General features: G+C 41.9%; 1 protein-coding gene across 1 annotated transcript in view; it reads left to right on the top strand.

Annotated features, from left to right (window-relative positions):
* grik3 (glutamate ionotropic receptor kainate type subunit 3) overlaps positions 1–17,646 on the top strand; it is a 170,428-nt gene that overhangs the window by 48,120 nt on the left and 104,662 nt on the right. The window lies entirely within an intron of this gene.

Raw genomic sequence — 17,646 nt, 5'->3', positions numbered from 1 at the left:
CATCTCCTTTAGAAGGTCATTTATTATTGTAGTAAGTAAAGTATGTGTTTTGGGATGCAGCATGGATTTGTCCAGATCAGTTAATAGGGCTTTTACTTTTGTTTGTTGGTCCAAAATGCAATGCTGAAAGAAATGATTTAAATATATATATATATATATATATTTTTTTTTTGGATCGTCAATATGGTTAAAATATTTTTTTATATATATTTAATCACATACACAAAAACCCCTTTAAAATAGTCAACACATTTGTTGTAAGATTTATCGATTAATTGGAAAAAAAAAAATAAATAAAAGGCATTGTGAAGAGTGATACATTTTTAAAACATTTAGTAGCTGATTCATGTTTGCAGCATCGAAACTCACCGAATTACATCACTAAATCTCAGCATTGTTTAAACTAAAACTGTCTTTATTGCTCGAGAACGCTGGAGTATACACACCGACTGACAAACACTCTAAAGGCTCTCCTAGAGGATCAAAGGAATCTGAGTGGTGAGTTCATCAGAAAGAGACTATCATAACAACCACTCTGGAAAGCAAATAATTACCTGGTAAGCTATCACCTAATTCTCCTTGTCAGAAAGAATGAGGATTAATTTGCGGGGAAATATTAAGAGATGAATTATTGAACAGCTTGTTGCTCATTCCAAATGAGTTTGAGGATTGATGGAGTGGACTTAACATGCTCTCTTGCTAACACACGACGCAGTGCGGGGCTTTTTTTGGTTGAATGTGCTTCTTGTCAGGCGCGCGTCACCTGCGCAGTGGACCCAGTCATGACTGCATCATCTTTCTCCCTGTTAATTAAGCTTGCTGACACTCAAGGACAATGTGTGTGAGGGTACAAGTCACCAGGCAAAACGAATGAGTTACATAGTTCTGACTCATTCACAACACGGCCCACTCGCCTGGGGGCTTGTGGGATATGGCAGATTTTTACACTGTGTATGCATATGCACATGTCCAGCACATGCGGGTGATTCTCACGAAATCAGACTAATGAGGTGGCATTAAGGAGTGTGATGAACAGGTAAATGCTATCAATTTGGGAAACACTGGTTTATAAACATCTCATCAAAGGCTATATTGGAAGTGATTAAAAGTAGACATTGTGATATTTTAAATTATGTATTTTTTATAATTTAGTGTGAAATTCTCAGTACCGCAACGCGTCCATTGCTGAATCTCGGCTCTTCAATTACACAATTTTAATATTTAAAATAAATAAATAATAAAAAACTTAAATGTATCTCATAAAGTAAATTGTTACAGTCAATAAAAATGTATTACTTGGAATTCATTGGTAAAAGAAAAGAAAATATTTAGAAAAATAACTTTGGTCAGAACCAATGTTCTCAGCCTCCGCAACAATTTTCAAGCACCATTTAAGACCACAAGGAACAGAAAAAAAACAGCCATTTTGAGAGGGGGGACACCTTTTAGTATGACACCCAAGATGGCTACCAGGTAAGCACCTAATTTTATACCTCTCCAGATAAATGTTAAAAACTTGGTTGTCAGCGAGCATACACAACTTTTTGTTTCTCATTACCGAAACAGCTAGTTTTTAATGTTTAAAAAAATGAAAATGTTATTGTGTTTTGGGAATTTTTAAGGTTTTTAAAGTCTAAATACAAAAAGCTAGCAAAAGTTTAGCCAGGCATCATGGTGGCCCCACAGAGTTCAAAGAAGGTTAAGGTCCCTCATACTCCGCAACAGCCTTCTCATACACCGCAACAATTTAAGGCCTGTTGCGGTAGAGAGATTCACTGTTGCGGTAAAGAGAAATTAATGTTTTAAGTGACATGAACTTATATATATATATATATATATTGTTTCATAAAAAAGCCTTTATTTACTTATAATAAACAATATATAAAACAATACATGATGCAATTTCAGATAAAAAACAGATTTATGTAGCAGGGCAGTGACACCCATATAACTTCCGCATAAGATATAAAAATAATATATAAAAATAATATATATATATATATATATATATATATATATATATATATATATATATATATATATATATAATATATAATTTTCATATATATAATATATACATTTCATGAAACAACTTTTATTGTTATAAACTGTTAATAAAGGTTGTTTCATGAAATTTATTTTTATAAACTTTTATTGTTATAAACTGTTTATATGTATATATATATATATATATATATATATATATATATATATATATATATATATATATACACATTTTATGAAACAACCTTTATTAACAGTTTATAACAATAAAAGTTGTTTCATGAAATGTATATATTATATATATGAAATTTATATATATACACACATATATACATTTCATTAAACAACTTTCTTTAATTTTATCTTTAATTTTAATTTAGTTGCACATTGATGTTTACATTTTTCATGAGATTAATGCTTAATACAAAGATGTTTAATGAGATGTTGAATTGCTTGTTTCATACTTAAATATTTAATTTCAATTTAGTTGTACATTGATGTTTATATCTGTCATGAAATTAATACTTAATAAAAAAGTTGTTTTATGAGATGTTGAATTACTTATTTTGTATTTAAACATTCCATTTCAATTTAGTTATACAGTGATGTTTAAAGTTTTAAGGAATTTATGTCTAATGAGGTATGTTGAAATTTGTTTTATTAAAATACACAGTTCAAAATAGGATATTTTCACAGCTTGAGTCTTACTGAGAATAATTTTCAACAGCAAATACCACATTTTGTTCAATATTACTACTCCATACAAAACTCAAGAAGTACATCATTAGAATTTGTTATTTATTCACAGCATTCACACTCTGTGTTTGTTGTGTAAAGTGTTATTGTTAATTAAGTAGGAATCCTTGTAATGACTCTCTTTACCGAAACATTGACTCTCTTTACCGAAACACCATTCTCTTTACCGCAACACATATTTATTTACTAATTATTTTACTGTTATAAAACAAATTCTAGTTTATAATGGTATTTGGATAAATTGTATTTCTTCATAGGTCATCTGTACTAAATAAGAAATTATACATGTAATTTTTCAGTTAAATATCCTGAAAAGACAGGACATGAATCATGAAATCTGTTGCGGTAATGAGACAAATCATAAAATAAAAAAAAATGGGAAACTTATAAATATAATATTTTCTGGGTTATATACACATATGAGCACAACTGTTAATAATATCTATTTAAAAAGTAACAAATGTGTAACTTTTAAACCATATCTGTTCTGTGTTATCATGTTGCGGTACTGAGAATGTGTGTGCTCTGACTGACTAAAATGGTGCAAAATATACAGAAAAAAATTATAAAATTAAAAAAAAAAAGTATTTCTAAAAAGTTCAGACCCTAGTCTTGCATAACAAAAAGAAATTTTATATTTAAATGCCTTTTGAAATTTTTCAAGTGTGAACCCTTTTAAATCTGTTTTTCGTGAGAATCACCCATGCGTATTGTTATTGTTGTACTGAAACATCTCATCTCTAACATAAATACTTTACAGAGCAAACTAATAACCTTAAAGTTAAAGGAGCATTTTGATTGGTCCAATCATTTATGAAATTTAAGGGTGACAACCGTGATTTAAACATATTCATATAGGGAGACCATGACACTGTCACATATGTTTGAGTAAAATGAAGATTGTTGTTTTATTCTATAAAACTTTATCCTAAATTCCAAATAAAAATATTGTCATTTAGAGCATTTCTTTGCAGAAAATGAGAAATGGCTGAAATAACAAAGATGCAGAGCTTTCAGACCTAAATAATATAAAGAAAACAAGTTTATATTTATAAAGTTTTTCAATCAATTCAGAAAGTTCAGAAATCAATATGTGGTGGAATAACCCTGGTTTTTAATCACAGTTTTCATGCATCTTGGCATGTTCTCCTCCACCAGTCTTACACACTGCTTTTGGATAACTTTATGCCACTCCTGGTGCAAAAATTCAAGCGGTTCATCTTGGTTTGATGGCTTGTGTTCATCCATCTTCCTCTTGATTATGTTCCAGAGGTTTTCAATTTGGTAAAATCAAAGAAACTCATCATTTTTTGGTGGTAATTTTTCATAATGGTATAATAATTAAATTATTGTGAATGAGGCATGGCAAGGCAACATAAATTACTTGCGCTTGAGTGAGGCCTGGTAGTGGGTGCAGGATTGATGGGCCATTCCATATTTAAAGTTGTGCAGGATCTAAGATCTGTAAATTTGTTTGTTGTGTTTGTTTTAGGGTAATTCTAGTTTATTTTTTTTATTACTGATTGAAGCTAGAATGAAAGTCTTGCTTTCTAATTTAATATGCATATAACTTGTGCATTGAGTTGTGAAGCATAAAATCAGAGGAACATGATCTGCATAATGAGGACTTGATGTATTACTGATTGAGACTTGGATAAAGCTTAATGCAACTACCAGAGTCAGCTAGACAAAGGTCTGCTGATTGTGGTTATATTTGGGTCACATCCGTAGTTTAACCTTTTCTTGATCTTTGGCTTTTATGATGCTTTTGGTCTTTCGGATACTAAGGGTTTACATAAGCTATTAAACTCTGTGACTTATATATATATATTATATTATAGGAATTAGCATTCAAACTGTGTGGTGTCATTATTTAGCTTTCTTTTTTGTCTTGGGAACGATACTGGGATGTTCAGGTGCAATAGGTTTTGACTTCCTCAAGTGTGTGAAATGAAAGTATGGAACTAAAAGGCTTCATACAATTTGATATGCAATTTTGTATATGAGCAAATTGAACAAAAAAATAGTTTAGTGTATTCTTTGTGCAGCAATAGCTACAGAGCGATATGGTTTAAGGTGTTTTGTTCTTTTGCTCACTTTCCAGAATAAAAATGCATAAAAGTGGCTAAGATGTGCATTGTGCTGCCTGATTTTGTAACAAACAAAAACAAAACAAAATGATTTACAAATATATATTACATATTCAACTCATCATACAGCCTGGAATATAGTTTTTTTTTTTGGTACTCTGAATACGTCAAGGATAAAACCGTGTTGTGGAGCAGTGAGCAGCATTCTATATTCAGTCTATATCAAGACTCAGTGAATCAGAAACAACTGAGCTAAATTAACCCTTTTGTTTCTCCAAACTCTGAAATCGTTCGCTGGCATCTGTTTCAAAAAGCGAAAGTGAGCTGAGGAGAGAGAGAAAGCGGGAGAGGGCAGGCGAGGATGGGATGTGAGGGATGTGTGATGAGGTGAAGTCGGAGTGAAGGAAAAGAGGTTGCTCGGTGCCGGCAGCAGAGAGGAACAAAGAGCGGAGAGAGAAAAGTGTCTGCATGCTGCTTAGAATCGCAGTCACCTGGAAAATTGTACGCATCTAAATGGCACATAATTTCAATTGCATGGCACTCGCTAATCTTCTGTGATTCATACATAGATTTTTCTCCAGCTTTTGTGCAGCTTATCCCATTTTATCTGTATTTTTCGACCTGTACTGGCGTGAGCTGCATAAGACTATTACAGGGCCCTGATTGTTATGACACAATAGCGGGGTTTTCAGGCGATTTCTGCTGTTGAATAATGAACTTCAGACCACTTTGAAGCTGCGCAGCCCTGTAGATCAGTGGTATATCAAAGCTGCTTCACAGAGAAGCACTTTCCTCCCTCATGTCTCCAGTCTTTGGCCAGCGCTTCACACTTCAGTTGAATCCAAGGAGCACCCTTGAGATTGGCCGTGTGGATACAGTTTGAAAGATGCACCCCTGCCAGACACCCTTCATTTAACTGTCAGATCGGCAGGGAAAACAATTAGGCCTGGGAGTCCTGCTGATGGAGACCAGGGCCAGCACACATCAAACAGAGCGTGCTCCGCTACAGGAGGTCCTCAGGAGGTGAAAAGAACATGGGTGGAATCCCTAACCGTCCTTTTAATCCTCACCCAAGAGGAGACAGGAAGACACTTCAACTATTCTGTTTCAACCTTTTGTTAACGCTCAACTTTCTGTTACCTTTATTCATGCGGACTGAAGACAGTAGTAGGATCAGAGTATGCGGTGCTGATGATCCTCAGATGATCCTCAAAGTGCATTGTGCAAAAGTGCCAGCAATTTGCACAATGATTGATCGACGGACATATTTTGTTGAAACGGTGTGCAAGGATTAGCTCTGGTTTGCATACATTAAAAAAGGCTTTTTTTTTATCTCAGATGTGGACTGAGAACTACTATCTTACCACAAAGCTAGTTAACAAGTTTGTGAGCAAAAGGTGTGTTTCCTTACTTTATAGGGTTATTGTAAAGGGAAATGTTACAAATACATGTTGCAAAGACATGTATGTTAACTAGGGCTGCACCAGTGTGGGAATTATGGGCTAATGTCAATATCCTATATTACACATGTATATTGTTGCTGTCCAATGAAAAAACAGTATCTTTATTTTGGGTGGTACATAATTTAAATACATATACTGTCTCTAACTTTGTGTCTGAATTTCTTGATGAAAGGACCAGTAAAAATTTCCAAAAAGACCTGAAATAGGCTCTTTTTCATTGACTTCCATTGAAAGTTAAGAAGGTTTTATCTTTCTCCTGTAAAAGTGCTGTATTGTTGTTACATGTTTTTCATCGGACAGTGGCGATATATCTGTCGATGTCAATATACATATTTATAACTTACAGAGAGACTAGACACCCCGGCATAATTTTATAACTTAAAACAATTAAAATGTGCTTAAATGGATGGATTTTAAAGTAGCACAGACAGTGTTGGCCAATTGTAGTAGTGCAGCCAGTATCACTTGTTCTTTTTCCGTCAAACAATAAATATGTTAGAATGTATTGGTTTGAAATATTGACCAAATACTGGTCTTGTCCAACCTCACTATCTTAACACCTGTGCACGTAGTTGATTTAAAAAGGTTTCCTAACTGCAGATGAACCAAACCATACTGCAGTTGATCCAGACTGAGTTCACCTCTTTTAATTGCATCAAATTTTGGTTCTTTGTTGTGTTGTTTGTGGTTTGCTGCACTTTTTTACACCTGCTATTTTGGTTGTGTCCAAACTGAGAATTCCTGACCGAGACCTGACCAAACAAGGCTGCTGTGAAGGACCCTTAAACTCTGGTGGATCCTGGCTTTTATTATCGATAGTATATCTTGGGAACAGCCCAGTTAGTTTGTGCTGCTTTCTATGTATAGTCACTGAATAGTAATCCTTAGGATGTAATAAAAGGGGTTAAAGTTTTGCCCCCCCATAGCAGTCCACAGGTTTATTGATGCTATGTTTGCATGGTTATGTTTATAGGAGGTATTCTGCAGCTAGCGTTCTCAGAAAGAAAGCATTTCTCATAGGAAAGTCTTCTTGTAATCAGATGTTAGCATACAATAGTGTTTGTATGACCTGTGTGTGGCTGCAGACAGTGTAATTTCACTGGGAATGAAAGGGGGAAAGAGTTTAATAGTATGCCATCAGAAATCCTGCAGCAGGGCAGCTTCCAGTGGTAATGAACTTGTCAGCCCTGTAGCATTCTAGATCTCATGTTGCTGTTATTATTCAATTCAGCATAGTGCCTGGCCTCCATTCCCTCTACTGATTCTTCAAATGCCACCAGGCCTCTTGTTTCACGCCGTACACATTTTCTGCTTACTCCCAATAGACCCAAGATACTGTATTGGCCCTTGTTTAAAACAAATTTTGTTTGGTGTTAGTAGGTCCACTGTGTATTGCCTCAAATGTTAAACTGCTAGATTAATGTGTAGCGGCTGCAGCATTGCTTGTAGAAAAAAAATGATTTTGAAGCTTTTTTTCAGCATTTTTATGTGTAACAGTAAGAATGAAAGCCCTGCAAGAAATGACTGACTGAAGGTGTATAGATGGCAATTCCCCCTCAGTGTATTTTGCTACAGATACAATGTGCATATGTGTGTATGTGTGTATCAACAATATCTAATACTCTGTAGTGTGTTAATCAGTCTGCTAATAAGCTGAGATAGCTACACATAAAAGCATATCATTAAATCATAAAATCTAATCAGAAGATACTGGAATTATTTGCTTACAGGTCAGTTTATTTATGCTGTAATAGAGTCTTTCTAAAAACAGCACTAATGTTACAAAATTAGGGTTGCACAATATATATTTTCAGCATTGTATCGCAGTGTGTGCATGGGTAGGTATCACATCACAGGGCGAGCATTGTCTTGTCCAATTTCAAATGTTTAAAAGATTTTGCTGCTAAAAACAAAATGAAAATACACTTTGTTCTTAAATTTCATGGCATATTGTCCAGAGGCAGATCAGATTATGTTTCTGTTTAATTTTTTTTTTTTACTCTAATCTTTGATACATAGAGTTCAGACTGATAGACTTGATGAAATCTGGTTAAAATTCATGATTTTTAATAGTGTAATAAATGTTGCAGAACAACAAAATATCAACAAAATATATATTTTTTATAATAATGTACAGCCTTATATAAATACACACAGCAAACAATTGTGCCAAAGGTATAGAAATAGGCCTATCACAGTAAATACATTATTGACTTATCATACAATATATAGATATAAAATGTTGCCCATTTTGTATTTATTAGTGTTTTACTTTACTTGTGTTTATTTGTTTTTAAATGTTTTTAGTGAAATTGCAATATAATATTAAATAAATGGCAATAATATTATGGCTCAATATTGAACAATACTAAAAAGTTGTTTAAGTGTTGATTAGCCTGCATTATTAGTGTGATTGCAGTAATGCAATCACAGTATTGTTCTTCTTAAGTCTTATTCTTATTAGTGTGATTGCAGTAATGCAATCACAGTATTGTTCTTCTTAAGTCTTATTCTTATTATTATTATTAGTGTGATTGCAGTATGCAATCACAGTATTGTTCTTCTTAAGTCTTATTCTTCTTATTATTATTATTCCACCTGTTTTTTGTCCGGTTAACTAGTGCCGCAGTTTTCGAAATATCGACTTCGTTCAAAAGAGAAAACGTGCGTCCATATCGGGAATGGTGGGCTTGTATACAGCTTTCCGATCGGACTTACGTTTTTCGTAAAAACTTCGTAAGTACGCGTTTTTTTGACCATTGAAAATGAATGGGCAGAACTTTGCACGCCCGTGGACGTCGCAATTTTTGAAATACGAAGATGAAACCAATTGAGGACCTGTAGAACTTATTGAGCTCTTTCCGAAAATATGCGTTACGAAAAGTTACGACGTACGGATTTCGTACGATTGTCGTACGAAGTGGCCCCATTGGAATGAATGGGGCCAATCGGAGGACGGCAGCTAGATCGAAGGACAGGTAGCTAGAACTCCAGTACTGTGTGTAATGGAGCAGCTATGGGATAAAACAGCATTAGGTCAAAAGTTTGGACACCCCGGCCCCCCAGTACTGTGTGTAATGGAGCCACGGGTCAAAAGTTTGGACACCCCGGCCCCCCCAGTACTGTGTGTAATGGAGCCACGGGTCAAAAGTTTGGACACCCCCGAACGGCCAGAGCAACCTAGCGTGCATAGCTGATTGATGTATTTGCACGTTGCGTAGCCATTTAATCTAATTTATGCATATAAATCACCTAGCAACCACCTAGAAACACCATAGCAACCACCACAGATACCATAGCAACACCTTAGCAACCGCCTAGCAACACCTTAGCAACCACCTAGCAACCACCTAGCAACACCTTAGCAACCTCCCCGGATACCATAGCAACACCTTAGCAACCACCTAGCAACACTCTAGCAACCACCTAGCAACCACCTAGCAACACCTTAGCAACCACCCCGGATACCATAGCAACACCTTAGCAACCGCCTAGCAACACCTTAGCAACCACCTAGCAACCACCTAGCAACACCTTAGCAACCACCCCGGATACCATAGCAACACCATAGCAACCGCCTAGCAACACCCTAGGAACAACCTAGCAACCACCTAGCAACACCTTAGCAACCACCCCGGATACCATAGCAACACCTTAGCAACCACCTAGCAACACCCTAGCAACCACCTAGCAACCACCTAGCAACACCTTAGCAACCACCCCGGATACCATAGCAACACCTTAGCAACCGCCTAGCAACACTCTAGCAACCACCTAGCAACACCTTAGCAACAACCCCGGATACCATAGCAACACCTTAGCAACCGCCTAGCAACACCTTAGCAACCACCTAGCAACCACTTAGCAACACCTTAGCAACCACCCCGGATACCATAGCAACACCTTAGCAACCGCCTAGCAACACCCTAGCAACCACCTAACAACCACCGAGCAACACCTTAGCAACCACCCCGGATACCATAGCAACACCTTAGCAACCGCCTAGCAACACCCTAGCAACCACCTAGCAACACCTTAGCAACCACCCTGGATACCATAGCAACACCTTAGCAACCGCCTAGCAACACCTTAGCAACCACCTAGCAACCACTTAGCAACACCTTAGCAACCACCCCGGATACCATAGCAACACCTTAGCAACCGCCTAGCAACACCCTAGCAACCACCTAGCAACACCTTAGCAACCACCCCGGATACCATAGCAACACCTTAGCAACCGCCTAGCAACACCTTAGCAACCACCTAGCAACCACCTAGCAACACCTTAGCAACCACCCCGGATACCATAGCAACACCTTAGCAACCACCTAGCAACCACCTAGCAACACCTTAGCAACCACCCCGGATACCATAGCAACACCTTAGCAACCGCCTAGCAACCACCTAGCAACACCTTAGCAACCACCCCGGATACCATAGCAACACCTTAGCAACCGCCTAGCAACCACCTAGCAACCACCTAGCAACCGCCTAGCAACCACCTAGCAACCACCTAGCAACACCTTAGCAACCACCCCGGATACCATAGCAACACCTTAGCAACCGCCTAGCAACACCCTAGCAACCACCTAGCAACACCTTAGCAACCACCCTGGATACCATAGCAACACCTTAGCAACCGCCTAGCAACACCTTAGCAACCACCTAGCAACCACTTAGCAACACCTTAGCAACCACCCCGGATACCATAGCAACACCTTAGCAACCACCTAGCAACCACCTAGCAACCACCTAGCAACACCTTAGCAACCACCCCGGATACCATAGCAACACCTTAGCAACCGCCTAGCAAGCACCTAGCAACCACCTAGCAACACCTTAGCAACCACCCCGGATACCATAGCAACACCTTAGCAACCGCCTAGCAATACCTTAGCAACCACCTAGCAACCACCTAGCAACATCTTAGCAACCACCCCGGATACCATAGCAACACCTTAGCAACCACCTAGCAACACCTTAGCAACCACCTAGCAACACCTTAGCAGATACCAGCCAGCACTGCAATCACACTCGCAGTTTCTGCAGGAACTGCAATCTAGTTATTATTATTATTCCACCTGTTTTTTGTCCGGTTAACTAGTGCCGCAGTTTTCGAAATATCGACTTCGTCCAAAAGAGAAAACGTGCGTACATATCGGGAATGGTGGGCTTGTATACAGCTTTCCGATCGGACTTACGTTTTTCGTAAAAACTTCGTAAGTACGCGTTTTTTTGACCATTGAAAATGAATGGGCAGAACTTTGCACGCCCGTGGACGTCGCAATTTTTGAAATACGAAGATGAAACCAATTGATGACCTGTAGAACTTATTGAGCTCTTTCCGAAAATATGCGTTACGAAAAGTTACGACGTACGGATTTCGTACGATTGTCGTACGAAGTGGCCCCATTGGAATGAATGGGGCCAATCGGAGGACGGCAGCTAGATCGAAGGACAGGTAGCTAGAACTCCAGTACTGTGAGTGTATGGAGCAGCTATGGGATAAAACAGCATTAGGTCAAAAGTTTGGACACCCCGGCCCCCCAGTACTGTGTGTAATAGAGCCACGGGTCAAAAGTTTGGACACCCCGGCCCCCCAGTACTGTGTGTAATGGAGCCACGGGTCAAAAGTTTGGACACCCCCGAACGGCCAAAGCAACCTAGCGTGCATAGCTGATTGATGTATTTGCACGTTGCGTAGCAACGTGCAAACACCATTTAATCTAATTTATGCATATACATCACCTAGCAACCACCTAGTAACACCTTAGCAACCACCTAGCAACCACCTAGCAACACCTTAGCAACCACCCCGGATACCATAGCAACACCTTAGCAACCGCCTAGCAACACCTTAGCAACCACCTAGCAAACACCTAGCAACACCTTAGCAACCACCCCGGATACCATAGCAACACCTTAGCAACCGCCTAGCAACACCTTAGCAACCACCTAGCAACCACCTAGCAACACCTTAGCAACCACCCCGGATACCATAGCAACACCTTAGCAACCGCCTAGCAACAACTTAGCAACCACCTAGCAACCACCTAGCAACACCTTAGCAACCACCCCGGATACCATAGCAACACCTTAGCAACCGCCTAGCAACACCCTAGCAACCACCTAGCAACACCTTAGCAACCACCCCGGATACCATAGCAACACCTTAGCAACCGCCTAGCAACACCCTAGCAACCACCTAGCAACCACCTAGCAACACCTTAGCAACCACCCCGGATACCATAGCAACACCTTAGCAACCGCCTAGCAACACCCTAGCAACCACCTAGCAACACCTTAGCAACCACCCAAGATACCATAGCAACACCTTAGCAACCGCCTAGCAACCACCTAGCAACACCTTAGCAACCACCCCGGATACCATAGCAACACCTTAGCAACCGCCTAGCAACACCCTAGCAACCACCTAGCAACCACCTAGCAACACCTTAGCAACCACCCAAGATACCATAGCAACACCTTAGCAACCGCCTAGCAACACCCTAGCAACCGCCTAGCAACACCTTAGTTACCACCTAGCAACCACCTAGCAACCACCTAGCAACACCTTAGCAACCACCCCGGATACCATAGCAACACCTTAGCAACCGCCTAGCAACACCTTAGCAACCGCCTAGCAACACCTTAGCAACCACCTAGTAACCACCTAGCAACACCTTAGCAACCACCCCAGATACCATAGCAACACCTTAGCAACCGCCTAGCAACACCTTAGCAACCGCCTAGCAACACCTTAGCAACCACCTAGCAACCACCTAGTAACCACCTAGCAACACCTTAGCAACCACCCCAGATACCATAGCAACACCTTAGCAACCGCCTAGCAACACCTTAGCAACCGCCTAGCAACACCTTAGCAACCACCTAGCAACCACCTAGCAACACCTTAGCAACCACCACGGATACCATAGCAACACCTTAGCAACCGCCTAGCAACCACCTAGCAACCACCTAGCAACACCTTAGCAACCACCCCGGATACCATAGCAACACCTTAGCAACCACCTAGCAACACCTTAGCAACCACCTAGCAACACCATAGCAGATACCAGCCAGCACTGCAATCACACTCGCAGTTTCTGTAGGAACTGCAATCTAGTTCCACCTGTTTTTTGTCCGGTTAACTAGTGCCGCAGTTTTCGAAATATCGACTTCGTTCAAAAGAGAAAACGTGCGTCCATATCGGGAATGGTGGGCTTGTATACAGCTTTCCGATCGGACTTACGTTTTTCGTAAAAACTTCGTAAGTACGCGTTTTTTTGCCCATTGAAAATGAATGGGCAGAACTTTGCACGCCCGTGGACGTCGCAATTTTTGAAATACTAAGATGAAACCAATTGAGGACCTGTAGAACTTATTGAGCTCTTTCCGAAAATATGCGTTACGAAAAGTTACGACGTACGGATTTCGTACGAATGTCGTACGAAGTGGCCCCATTGGAATGAATGGGGCCAATCGGAGGACGGCAGCTAGATCGAAGGACAGGTAGCTAGAACTCCAGTACTGTGTGTAATGGAGCAGCTATGGGATAAATCAGCGTTAGGTCAAAAGTTTGGACACCCCGGCCCCCCAGTACTGTGTGTAGTGGAGCCACGGGTCAAAAGTTTGGACACCCCGGCCCCCCAGTACTGTGTGTAATGGAGCCACGGGTCAAAAGTTTGGACACCCCCGAACGGCCAGAGCAACCTAGCGTGCATAGCTGATTGATGTATTTGCACGTTGCGTAGCAACGTGCAAACACCATTTAATCAAATTTATGCATATACATCACCTAGCAACCACCTAGAAACACCATAGCAACCACCCCGGATACCATAGCAACACCTTAGCAACCGCCTAGCAACACCATAGCAACCACCTAGCAACCATCTAGCAACACCTTAGCAACCACCCCAGATACCATAGCAACACCTTAGCAACCCCCTAGCAACACCCTAGCAACCACCTAGCAACACCTTAGCAACCACCCCGGATACCATAGCAACACCTTAGCAACCGCCTAGCAACACCCTAGCAACCACCTAGCAACCACCTAGCAACACCTTAGCAAACACCCCGGATACCATAGCAACACCTTAGCAACCGCCTAGCAACACCCTAGCAACCACCTAGCAACCACCTAGCAACACCTTAGCAACCACCCCGGATACCATAGCAACACCTTAGCAACCGCCTAGCAACACCCTAGCAACCACCTAGCAACCACCTAGCAACACCTTAGCAACCACCCCGGATACCATAGCAACACCTTAGCAACCGCCTAGCAACACCCTAGCAACCACCTAGCAACCACCTAGCAACACCTTAGCAACCACCCCGGATACCATAGCAACACCTTAGCAACCGCCTAGCAACACCCTAGCAACCACCTAGCAACCACCTAGCAACACCTTAGCAACCACCCCGGATACCATAGCAACACCTTAGCAACCGCCTAGCAACACCCTAGCAACCACCTAGCAACACCTTAGCAACCACCCCGGATACCATAGCAACACCTTAGCAACCGCCTAGCAACACCCTAGCAACCACCTAGCAACACCTTAGCAACCACCCCGGATACCATAGCAACACCTTAGCAACCGCCTAGCAACACCTTAGCAACCACCTAGCAACACCTTAGCAACCACCCCGGATACCATAGCAACACCTTAGCAACCGCCTAGCAACACCTTATCAACCACCTAGCAACACCTTAGCAACCACCCCGGATACCATAGCAACACCTTAGCAACCGCCTAGCAACACCCTAGCAACCACCTAGCAACCACCTAGCAACACCTTAGCAACCACCCCGGATACCATAGCAACACCCTAGCAACCACCTAGCAACACCTTAGCAACCACCCCGGATACCATAGCAACACCCTAGCAACCACCTAGCAACACCTTAGCAACCACCCAAGATACCATAGCAACACCTTAGCAACCGCCTAGCAACACCCTAGCAACCACCTAGCAACCACCTAGCAACACCTTAGCAACCACCCCGGATACCATAGCAACACCTTAGCAACCGCCTAGCAACACCTTAGCAACCACCTAGCAACACCTTAGCAACCACCCCAGATACCATAGCAACACCTTAGCAACCGCCTAGCAACCACCTAGCAACCACCTAGCAACCACCTAGCAACCACCTAGCAACACCTTAGCAACCACCCCGGATACCATAGCAACACCTTAGCAACCACCTAGCAACACCATAGCAGATACCAGCCAGCACTGCAATCACACTCGCAGTTTCTGTAGGAACTGCAATCTAGTTATTATTATTATTCCACCTGTTTTTTGTCCGGTTAACTAGTGCCGCAGTTTTCGAAATATCGACTTCGTTCAAAAGAGAAAACGTTCGTCCATATCGGGAATGGTGGGCTTGTATACAGCTTTCCGATCGGACTTACGTTTTTCGTAAAAACTTCGTAAGTACGCGTTTTTTTGCCCATTGAAAATGAATGGGCAGAACTTTGCACGCCCGTGGACGTCGCAATTTTTTAAATACTAAGATGAAACCAATTGAGGACCTGTAGAACTTATTGAGCTCTTTCCGAAAATATGCGTTACGAAAAGTTACGACGTACGGATTTCGTACGAATGTCGTACGAAGTGGCCCCATTGGAATGAATGGGGCCAATCGGAGGACGGCAGCTAGATCGAAGGACAGGTAGCTAGAACTCCAGTACTGTGAGTGTATGGAGCAGCTATGGGATAAATCAGCGTTAGGTCAAAAGTTTGGACACCCCGGCCCCCCAGCACTGTGTGTAATGGAGCCACGGGTCAAAAGTTTGGACACCCCGGCCCCCCAGTACTGTGTGCAATGGAGCCACGGGTCAAAAGTTTGGACACCCCCGAACGGCCAGAGCAACCTAGCGTGCATAGCTGATTGATGTATTTGCACGTTGCGTAGCAACGTGCAAACACCATTTAATCAAATGTATGCATATACATCACCTAGCAACCACCTAGAAACACCATAGCAACCACCCCGGATACCATAGCAACACCTTAGCAACCACCTAGCAACTGCTTAGGAGTGACCTACCAACCACTTAGCAACACCATAGCAACCACCCTGGATACCATAGCAACACCTTAGCAACCGCCTAGCAACACCTTAGCAACCACCTAGCAACCATCTAGCAACACCTTAGCAACCACCCCAGATACCATAGCAACACCTTAGCAACCGCCTAGCAACACCCTAGCAACCACCTAGCAACCACCTAGCAACACCTTAGCAACCACCCCGGATACCATAGCAACACCTTAGCAACCGCCTAGCAACACCCTAGCAACCACCTAGCAACCACCTAGCAACACCTTAGCAACCACCCCGGATACCATAGCAACACCTTAGCAACCGCCTAGCAACCACCTAGCAACACCCTAGCAACCACCTAGCAACACCTTAGCAACCACCCCGGATACCATAGCAACACCTTAGCAACCGGCTAGCAACACCTTAGCAACCACCTAGCAACCACTTAGCAACACCTTAGCAACCACCCCGGATACCATAGCAACACCTTAGCAACCGCCTAGCAACACCCTAGAAACCACCTAGCAACCACCTAGCAACACCTTAGCAACCACCCCGGATACCATAGCAACACCTTAGCAACCACCTAGCAACCACCTAGCAACACCTTAGCAACCTCCCCGGATACCATAGCAACACCTTAGCAACCGCCTAGCAACACCTTAGCAACCGCATAGCAACCACTTAGCAACACCTTAGCAACCACCCCGGATACCATAGCAACACCTTACCAACCGCCTAGCAACCACCTAGCAACACCTTAGCAACCACCCCGGATACCATAGCAACACCTTAGCAACCGCCTAGCAACACCTTAGCAACCACCTAGTAACACCTTAGCAACCACCCCGGATACCATAGCAACACCTTAGCAACCGCCTAGCAACACCCTAGCAACCACCTAGCAACCACCTAGCAACACCTTAGCAACCACCCCGGATACCATAGCAACACCTTAGCAACCACCTAGCAACCACCTAGCAACACCTTAGCAACCACCCCGGATACCATAGCAACACCTTAGCAACCGCCTAGCAACACCTTAGCAACCACCTAGCAACACCTTAGCAACCACCCCGGATACCATAGCAACACCTTAGCAACCGCCTAGCAACACCCTAGCAACCACCTAGCAACCACCTAGCAACACCTTAGCAACCACCCCGGATACCATAGCAACACCTTAGCAACCGCCTAGCAACACCCTAGCAACCACCTAGCAACACCTTAGCAACCACCCCGGATACCATAGCAACACCTTAGCAAC

Source organism: Astyanax mexicanus, chromosome 6 (genome assembly GCF_023375975.1).
Source record: "Astyanax mexicanus isolate ESR-SI-001 chromosome 6, AstMex3_surface, whole genome shotgun sequence".
Classification (NCBI taxonomy): domain Eukaryota; kingdom Metazoa; phylum Chordata; class Actinopteri; order Characiformes; family Acestrorhamphidae; genus Astyanax; species Astyanax mexicanus.
The sequence above is the reverse complement of the archived record's forward strand: the minus strand, read 5'-3'. Positions and strand labels throughout refer to the sequence as shown.